At 42.1% G+C, this 9,753-nt stretch overlaps 1 long non-coding RNA gene across 1 annotated transcript; it reads right to left on the bottom strand.

Annotated features, from left to right (window-relative positions):
• Positions 1-109: 109 nt before the first annotated feature.
• LOC143365697 (uncharacterized) lies at positions 110-1,109 on the bottom strand. The gene is made up of 3 exons (XR_013084582.1): positions 1,049-1,109; positions 232-306; positions 110-123 (listed from the first exon to the last, which is right to left on the bottom strand). It is a non-coding gene; the product is annotated as an uncharacterized LOC143365697 (long non-coding RNA).
• Positions 1,110-9,753: the final 8,644 nt, after the last annotated feature.

Here is a 9,753-nt window from a genome sequence, read left to right as displayed (position 1 = left end):
ATTTGATTCAAACTCTCTCAGTCTTTCGTGAACTAATTACTCTTTTCGACGGTAGACCCTGACCTGCACGATTTTTGTCACGGTTCTGCCGACCACGAGGCAGATTGGTCGGGATCTCTGATTCTATGGGATTTGATTCTAGAATTAATGTGGTAATAGATAATAGCATATCATTTGATTCAAACTCTCTCAGTCTTTTGTGAATTACTCTTTTCGACGGTAGACACTGACCTGCACGATTTTTGTCACGGTTCTGCCGACCACGAGGCACATTGGTCGGGATCTCTGATTCTATGGGATTTGATTCTAGAATTAATGTGGTAATAGATAATAGCATATCATTTGATTCAAACTCTTTCAGTCTTTCGTGAACTAATTACTCTTTTCGACGGTAGACACCGACCTGCACGATTTTTGTCACGGTTCTGCAGACTACGAGGCAGATTGGTCGGGATCTCTGATCCTGTGGGATTTGGTTCTAAAATTAATGTGGTAATAGGTGATGGCATATCATTTCATTCAAACTCGTTCAATCTTTCGTGAACCAATTACTCTTTTCAATAGTAGACACTGACCTGCACGATTTTTGTCACGGTTCTACCGACTACGAGGCAGATTGGTCGGGATCTCTGATCCTGTGGGATTTGGTTCTGGTATTAATTTGATAATAGGCGATGGTATATCATTTGATTCAAACTCTCTCAATCTTCGGTAGACACCGACCTGCACGATTTTTGACAGGGTTCTGCCGACTACGAGGCAGATTGGTCGGGATTCCTGATCCTGTGGGATTTGGTTCCAGACTTAATTTGGCAATAGGTGTTATTGTATCATTTCATTCAAACTCGTTCAATCTTTCGTGAACCAATTACTCTTTTCAATAGTAGACACTGACCTGCACGATTTTTGTCACGGTTCTACCGACTACGAGGCAGATTGGGGATTGCGGGATCTCTGATCCTGTGTGATTTGGTTCTAAAATTAATGTGGTAATAGGTGATAGCATATCATTTGATTCAAACTCTCTCAATCTTCGGTAGACACTGACCTGCACGATTTTTGTCACGGTTCTGCCGACTACGAGGCAGATTGGTCGGGATCTCCGATCCAGTGGGATTTGGTTCTGAAATTAATTTGATAATAGGTGATAGCATATCATTTCAATCAAACTCGTTCAATCTTACGTGAACCAATTACTCTTTTCAATAGTGGACACTGACCTGCACGATTTCTGTCACGGTTCTACCGACTACGAGGCAGATTGGTCAGGATCCCTGATCCTGTGGGATTTGGTTCTAGAATTAATTAGTAGTAAGTGATAGCCTAATCGTTTCTTGTATACCGTCGTTATATCTGTTGTTCGTCTGAATCAAACTCTCTGAATCATACCTGAACTAATGAAATTAATTTTCGATCTTCGTCTCCAACAGATTCGTCTCCAACCATTGGAGACTGTGCTCCTGTAAGACTTGATTACGGTTAGGCCCGGTTTGATGGTAGGCGTGAAACGACCTAACCTATCACTGTAAACCACACTTTTTTACCGAATAAGACAAGAAAGACAGCAAGAGGAGGTGCGAAAAAATTGCTGGACGTCGCTTCAGCGTGGACATAGTTTTACGCGATCCGTCCAAGAATCATAGTCATCGTAGTTTTCCCTTCCATCGGTTGCACCAGGAATCCCGAATCCGTCCGGTCAGAGGTCGCAGAAAGAAACGTCCGCGGATCAGACGCGGAGATCCGTGAAAACTATGATCTCTCGGCGCGGTGTTCCGCCGCGAGTATCGAGCTCGTTATCGCGAGCGTAATTTCCCGGCGTACGGAATTTCTATTAAAACGGGAAGGAGAGAGATATATAGATAGATAGATAGATAGATAGAGACAGAGAGAGAGAGAGAGAGAGAGAGAGAGAGAGAGAGAGAGAGAGAGACCCGCGAACGCGGGCGCTTCGCGCGCGCGATTCGGAGCGGGTTCGCTCGATATACGAGCGCGCAGCTGCGTCCGCAGGAAAAGCGCTATTAATCGAACCGACGGAAAAAGCGCGCGGCGTTTCCGCGATCGTTCAATGAAAGGGAGAGAGAGAGAGAGAGAGAGAGAGTGTGTGTGTGTGTGTGTGTGTGTATGGGATCGGAGAAAGAGAGTATCGGTCGTAAACGCGCAATCACGCGATTACACGTTATTTTAATCGGGTCCCGACGATGCTCGACGACGCAGAAACGCTTCGAACGACGGGGCGGGCTCGATCGCGCGCCGCGCACGCCGCGCACGCCGGATGTCGTAAAATTACGGCGGCCGGTGGCGTTAAAATCGAGAGATTCCGAACTCCGTCGGCTACACTGTTGGAAATTAGAACTCGTCACGCGAACCGCTAGCCAACAACCCCGAAGTGAAACGGAGACGGACAGAAAGCCTGAGGTAGCGAGAAAGAGAGAGAGAGAGGGAGAGGGAGAGAGAGAGAGAAAGTACTCGTTACGTTGTCGATTTTTTAGCATTATTATTAGGCTCTTTAGGCCGAGACCCGCAATTTCTATGGATTTTAAATTCCTACGGTTCTTCAGCTGTTTTCAGAGGGGCGGATTGAAATATTTTATGCGGTCGGAATATTGTTTATTTGCGCGGCGGCGCGAGGTTGCTCGTGCTTGCGATGTGTCCAGGATTGTTACTTGCAAGGCAATACCTTCTTTTGCTGTCATTTGGTGTAATTCTTCCCTTACTTCCGGTAGATTGAAAAATCTTTTTATTTGCCCTAACTTGACAGTGGTTCAATGAAATAATGGAAATATCTTTTTCCGTCAGAAAATTCTTTATTAATCCTGCTTCTATTTTAATTCAGTTTGCTGCAATTCAGATGGAAAATTTACGTCTGACCCGTCTGATAGTTGCTATTATTAAAATATTGAAATAGTCAAATATGGCGGGGGAGGTTACTCAAGTCGATAAGTATTTATATTGCTTTTCTTTGTTGACACGATAATCTACTAAAAATTTGTTTCTCTCCTTTAATAATTCTCGTAAGTCGATGACAATTAGACTGCGGATTTTATGCATTTATGACAAGCATGAGTAGTTGCAATTTGAAGCAATGAAGAGATTAAAAATATTGTCAATTTTTGGCCTACTTCTAACGCTTATATTACCAAATATCTGCATAATCTCGTCAGCTGATGCCTCGGAACCCTCCTCTTTCGAACGAGCCCTTTCCCAGCGAAAGATATTCTCATACAAGGACGAAAATTTGAGACAATTAAAACCATTTTTCGTCTATTTTTGTCGGTAACGTGGTCACTCTACCTTATCGCGAGTCTACGGAGTCTTGGCTCTTTATGAATTCACAGTCCTTTCGCGCAGAAATGAAAAGAACGACGTATTTGCAGTTGTACGATACAGTGGCGGAAAGTATTGTGCAGAAACGTCGGGTCTCGAGAGACCCCACGAGACCATTGTTAATTATTAGAACAGAAGAGATTTCCTCGACGATCAATCGGATGTTTACGATCCAAGGTTTGAACAAGCCGTTGCCCCTTGGTTTTATCTGGCGATGGCCGCGACGAGCTGCTTAATTAGCGGCTAATCTCGACCTCGAGCGCGTCGATCGTCGAAGACGAGGAAGAAATCGGTCGCAGTGCGTCAGCGAGCCAGAGCGAATCAACGGAAACGGAGGTTTCGCTCGTAAATAGCACCGCGTGGAGGTAAAAGTCGGCTGGCTCGTTAATGGGGAATACACTGTGCTTCCGAGAAGCACCAGAAACGCCGGCAGAGCACAAGGGAACGATGACAGAGCGCGACGATCACTATACCGGAGGGGCGGCGCGACGCGTTCCAGCCGATTTATCGTTAATTTATGCGGGACCGATTCTTTAACCGTGGCAACGACCACGTGTTCGCAAAACTTACAGTCGAAGCCCGAAGAACAGAGATCGTTGCGAAAATCAGACAAACTCGCTTTTCAGAAGAACTTTAGCATGTCTTGACGTAAGTACAGTGAATTCTCGATATATGTCAACAACACGGGTCTTGCCAGCGTCGTGTATCGTGCAGGAGACATAGCCGTGTTATGTTTACACTCCTTGGTGTCCGAGGTAGGAATTATACTCCGTGGTAGTGGGGAAAATTCCGCGACGTTTATCGTCCAGGCCTTGGCGACATATATAGAGAAATTACTGCTCTCGAAAGTTTTTATTTCATCTCCTCGGTGATATTTGTAGAAGAAGGCTGTGTCGGTGTTAAGTTCTTACATTCCAGAACACAATGTTAATGTTTGATTATTGTAGCTTGTGTTAAAATCTGGCACAGTATTAAATGAAAAATGGGCCAAATGAACAACGAATCCAATTTCCACCAATTTCTTAACGAACGAACCGAGGCATCCCACTGAATGATAATTATCCAAACAAACTTATTATGTTCATTCGCTGTACAAGTCACCTTACTTTTCGAAGTTTTATACAATTTAAAATTGGTCTCAAATTGTTACTCCAACTTGTCCCAAGTTGTCCCAAATATTCAATCCAATTGTAGCTCGTGTCAGTTGCATTTACTGCTTGGTTTTATATTTGTCAATATTTTTTATACCTAAAGATTTCATATTTTAATATTTGTCAATTGTTGCTGAAGTGATTAATCGAACATAAACAGAGATTTACTCTTTCTTAGAAGCGGTAGATCATTCTTCATATATTATATCGCATTTCATTTATTACACTGCAGACGAATTTCAATTTGACATATTTTTTGCCGACCTTAAGAGAGTACGTTCATTCATTTTTTTTTAGTCTCCTTCTATCTTGATTCGACACCGAAGAACCAATCAAGTTGTCAATTCATTTTTTTTTTCAACGTTCAATGTCGCAATTCGTTCGCCGTGCCGCTTTATCGAACGAGTCTGTAACATGCTCAGTTTGATAAAACTGCCATAAAAACGCTGTACTCAATGATTGTACTCAGCACTGAACGAGCTCGGTAGGCTCCAACAATAACAAAGTTAATGAAGAAGTTCAGTGTAGCAGGACCTTGATCAACTGGGTCGCGATTATCAATAATCTGAATCGTGCGCTGTCTATATGTCTGACAGGTCCTTTTTATTATATAGAAGCAAAGGAATAATTAACACTAAATGTAACGTCCAAACGTGGGCTTTGAAGGATGACAACATTATATTCATTCAGATCTGCGATTTTACAACTAAACTGCGGATGTTTACTGTCCAACAAATAAAAGTCACTCGGAAATTTCTTTAACAATTTTAGGGGGTTGAATAAGCCTATATTTATTTACAAAGCTTTCTCATGCATACGATTCATTCACACTCTATGCGATTATTTGCTAATTGTTTATTTTATATATTGCATTTCCAAGGTGACACGTCGATACTGTCCACTTATTTAAATTTTCTGTGCAACAAGTAAGAGCCACTTGGAAATTTCTTTAATAATTTTAGGGGGTTCAATAAGCCTATATTTATTCACAAAGCTTTCTTATGCATACGATTCATTTACACTCTATGCGATTATTTGCTAATTGTTTATTTTATATATTGTATTTCCAAGGTGACACGTCGATACTGTCCACTTATTTAAATTTTCTGTGCAACAAGTAAGAGCCACTTGCAAATTTTTTTAATAATTTTAGGGGGTTCAATATTCCTATTTATTTACAAAGCTTTCTTATGGATACGATTCCTTCACACTCTAAGCGATTATTTGCTAATTGTTTATTCTATATATTACACCTTCCAAGGTAACACGTCGATACTGTCCACTTATTTAAATTTTCTGTGCAACAAGTAAGAGCCACTTGGAAATTTCTTCAACAATTTTAGTCAGTTCAATATTCCCATTTATTTACAAAGCTATCTACGCATACGACTCATTCACTCTCTATGTCTCTCTGCTAATTACTTATTCTATTGCACCTTCCAAGGTTGACATCGACACTTATTTAAATTTTTCTGCTGTCTCAATTTACAATCACTCACTTTCGTCGTAAACACATAAAACCCAAGGTCAAATGATTATAAAAGATGCAGTCATAAACAACTGCACAAGTCAAGAAACCCGTCAGGTTCTCGCGCGTCAGTACGAGAAGTAGAATCAGCCGTTCGTGCTCAGACGCGCCAGCCTATTCCTCTTCAACGGCACAATGAAGCTGGCACACTAATTCAACATTCGCGAGGACGAAATCTCGCACCAAAAAAAAAAAAATCCTCCACCACGTTCTCCTATTTTTACATCAAAAAATAGGAGTTGGGGTTCCCCGTTTAATCCCATCACAGCCGTATAATTTATCTCACTAAACGGGAATTCGGTACAAAATCGGATTCGGACAAAATTGGCCGTGCTTAAAAATTCCTGATCCTCCAAAATCCCTCGAAAATCATCCCAGCTTCTCCGGGCATTAGTCATTGGATCGTTCTCTTTACCTCCGCTCCTCATACGTATCTCCCGCTGTAGCTGAGGAAACACAGCGCGGAAAGTAATATCGCGGTGCTGGCCGATAAGTCGTGACTCGGGACAATCGCCTTAACCGATGACGAGGAACGAGAAACAACTACAAACTCCCTCTCTCTCTCTCTCCCCTCTCTCTCTCTCTCTCTCTCTTCAACAAAACACACCGCGACACGAAGACAGAAGCGCGAAAGCTCGAGTAGAAGAAAGAAGCTTCAGAAGCGAGAGGACTAAGCGGACAGACGAAGAGGAGGGAAGATTGAAAAAAGAAGAAGAGGCAGAGAGAGAGAGAGAGAGAGAGAGAGAGGGAGAGAGAGTAAGAAATGACAAGCTGTCGTAGGAAAAGACGACGGAAGGGAATCGCGCCTCTTTAAAGTATCGGGAGCAATCTCCCCCGGCTCGCCACTGTTACAATTTCAAACAGTCCTGCGTTTCATTTATTTTTTATCGGGGAGAGAAGTTTGTTGACCTTGCAGCGCGAAACGCCAGGAATACATTGGAGGAGGCACGAAAGTGGGGTAGAGTAGACGACGATGCTGCTGGCAGTGGTGGTGGTGGTGGTGGTGGTGGTGGTGGTGGTGGCGATGCTTTTGCCATGGGGGAGGGGGGTCAGGGGGTGACACGGGGGCGATAAGGGGTGATAGGGGGACAGGAGAGACGACGTCAGGGTTGTGTGTGTGTGAGGGTGAGGGTTGTGCTCGGCTCTTTGGAGTGGGACGAATCGGACGGCGAGCAAGTTATTCCGCGCGAAATCTGCATTGGCCGAATTCGACCCCCGAGATTCTCTTCACCCCCCGCCAACCCCCGGCCGATATTCTTCGACTATTACTGCCACGCGACCCAACTATCGCGGCGACAGCCTTCCTCGAGACGTCTTATTAACCCCTTGCCCTATAATGTCGAGTTTCGACGACCCCTCTTCACCCCTTGCCAAGCGATTTATTTACTCGGAATAATATTTACTACTACTGGGAATAATATTTACTGCGCGTGCTAGTTTGTTTTTACGTGGCTTCACGTTCGCGTGGAAACTTCGCTCGCCGAAACTGTTGGCTATTGTTTACCGATTTATTCGGTAACTTTTCGGCCAGTGAATTCCTCGCATTAAACCTCGGACCTTTCGCATCTACTCGTCGAGACCTACGGGATTGTATTTAAAAAAGTTTAAAATTTCTGGGTCTCAAAGGTGAAGTTTAACCGAGTTAACCCTTTGCACTCGAAGCTATTTTAACTGCAAAACGAGACATTTCTTTCGACCTGGAATATTTCCCTTCTGTGTATTTTTGTTTCTGTTATGCGTACGAACATGGTGCGTAATGTTTGGTAATCTATGAAATACGAACAAATTTAATAATGTGAAAAATATTTTGAATAATGATACAGCAATTTAATACCAACCGTACAGAATGTAAAACTTGTTTTATAAAAATTACGAGATTGAGCTCATTTGTTTCTCGCAATTTTTAGAACAACGTATGCTTGAGTGAAGAAATTGATTTGACAAGATCGATAGTTTGGATAAGACTTTGACTCGAAGGGATAAAAAATTTTGTGTCACCAAGGAATTGATGGGGAATTAGTAGGTGTAGAGGAAATTGATAAGACACACGCTTGCCTAACCGCGTGCACTTGTTCGATCAACATGAAGCCGCTTCGGAAACGGCAAGAATCGTTCGCGATCCGCGCAGCTTCAAAAGCAAAGACTTCTTTCATCCCGATACCCATCTTTTGCTTGAACGATGGCAAAAAGTGTGGCAGACTGCGGATCCTCCTTGCATTTATGACTCTCCTCCCGTAGATCTTCGAGAACGAATAAGACAGAGCTGTCCAATAAAATTTTATTCCTTCTCGCAATGTTTCCTACGCCTGTTGAAACGACTAACGCGATAAAACAAATTCTATTTCGCCGCGAACTCGTGACGGCAGCTCGTAAAAATGTAAAACTGCATCAACCCCGCAATCTGTTCCAAAAGCACCGTAATCAAGAGATATCGTACGAGTCGGAAAATGTTGTCGGAGCAAAGCATTTGTTATGCACACAAGCGACACCGTACGCTTTGAGAATCGGAAGAAAAATCGACGATAATTGAGTATCGAATTTTGGAAATTCGGGACGGAGATTTTCCTGCAGGACAAACTGGCTGCGAGACAAGTTCTGGCTTTTGTGTATGTGACGATAATTGAATATTCAATTTTTCAAAGGGGCAGAAATTCTAACGTAGGACAAAATGGTCCCTATCGGGATTGGCTGCGGGGCGAGTTGATTCTTTGCAAGTGAAACACGCGTTATTAAAAATCGAAATGAAATTCGACGCGAATTGTAAGCAAATAATAAATTCCCGAAATTAGGGACGAAATTTCCTTACAAGAGGAAATGGTCCCTACATAAAATGGCTACAGCACGAACTCCAATATACTCCAATACTTTATACCAAAAATTCAAATAAAATTCTCAAATCATCAAATATAAAATTTCCGAAATTGAGGGCGGGATGTCCGCTATAGGACAAAATGGCCCCTATAAGAAGTCACTATGAGATATGAGACAGCCTACACAATAATGCTTCCATAAAAATTAAACACGTGTTAAAAATCTAAACAAAATTCTGCCATAATAAAATATTGAGTTTCCGAAATTGGGGGCGGGAGTCCACTATGGGACAAAATGGTCCCTATGAGAAATGACTATGAGATATAAGACAAGCCTACACCCTCATGCTTTCATAAAAATTAATCACAAGCAGTTTTAAGTCTAAATAAAATTCTGGCATCATCAACAAGTATTAAATTTCCGAAATGGGGGTGGGAAGTTCACTATGGGACAAAATGGTCCCTATATGAAATGACTATGAGCTACGAGACAAGTCTACACCCTTATGCTTTTATAAAAATTAAACACAAGCAGTTGAAAATCTAAATAAAATTCTGCCATATTCAAATATTCAATTTACGAAATTGGGGGTAGAAAGTCCACTATGGGACAAAATGGCCCCTATAAGAAATGACTATGATATATCAGACGAGCCTACACCCTTATGCTTTCATAAAAATTAAACAGGTGTTAAAAATCTAAATAAAATTCTACCATAATCAAACATTCCCCACACTATGGGACAAAATGGCCCCTATGAGAAATGACTATGAGATAAAGACAAGCCCACACCCCAATGCTTTCATAAAATTGAAACACAAGTAGTTAAAAGTCTAAATAAAATTCTGGCATCATCAACAAGTATTCAATTTCCGAAATTGGGGTGGGAAGTCCACTATGGGACAAAATGGTCCCTATATGAAATGACTATGAGCTACG

This window comes from Halictus rubicundus, chromosome 2 (genome assembly GCF_050948215.1).
Source record: "Halictus rubicundus isolate RS-2024b chromosome 2, iyHalRubi1_principal, whole genome shotgun sequence".
In the NCBI taxonomy this organism is placed as follows: Eukaryota; Metazoa; Arthropoda; class Insecta; order Hymenoptera; family Halictidae; genus Halictus; species Halictus rubicundus.
The sequence above is the reverse complement of the archived record's forward strand: the minus strand, read 5'-3'. Positions and strand labels throughout refer to the sequence as shown.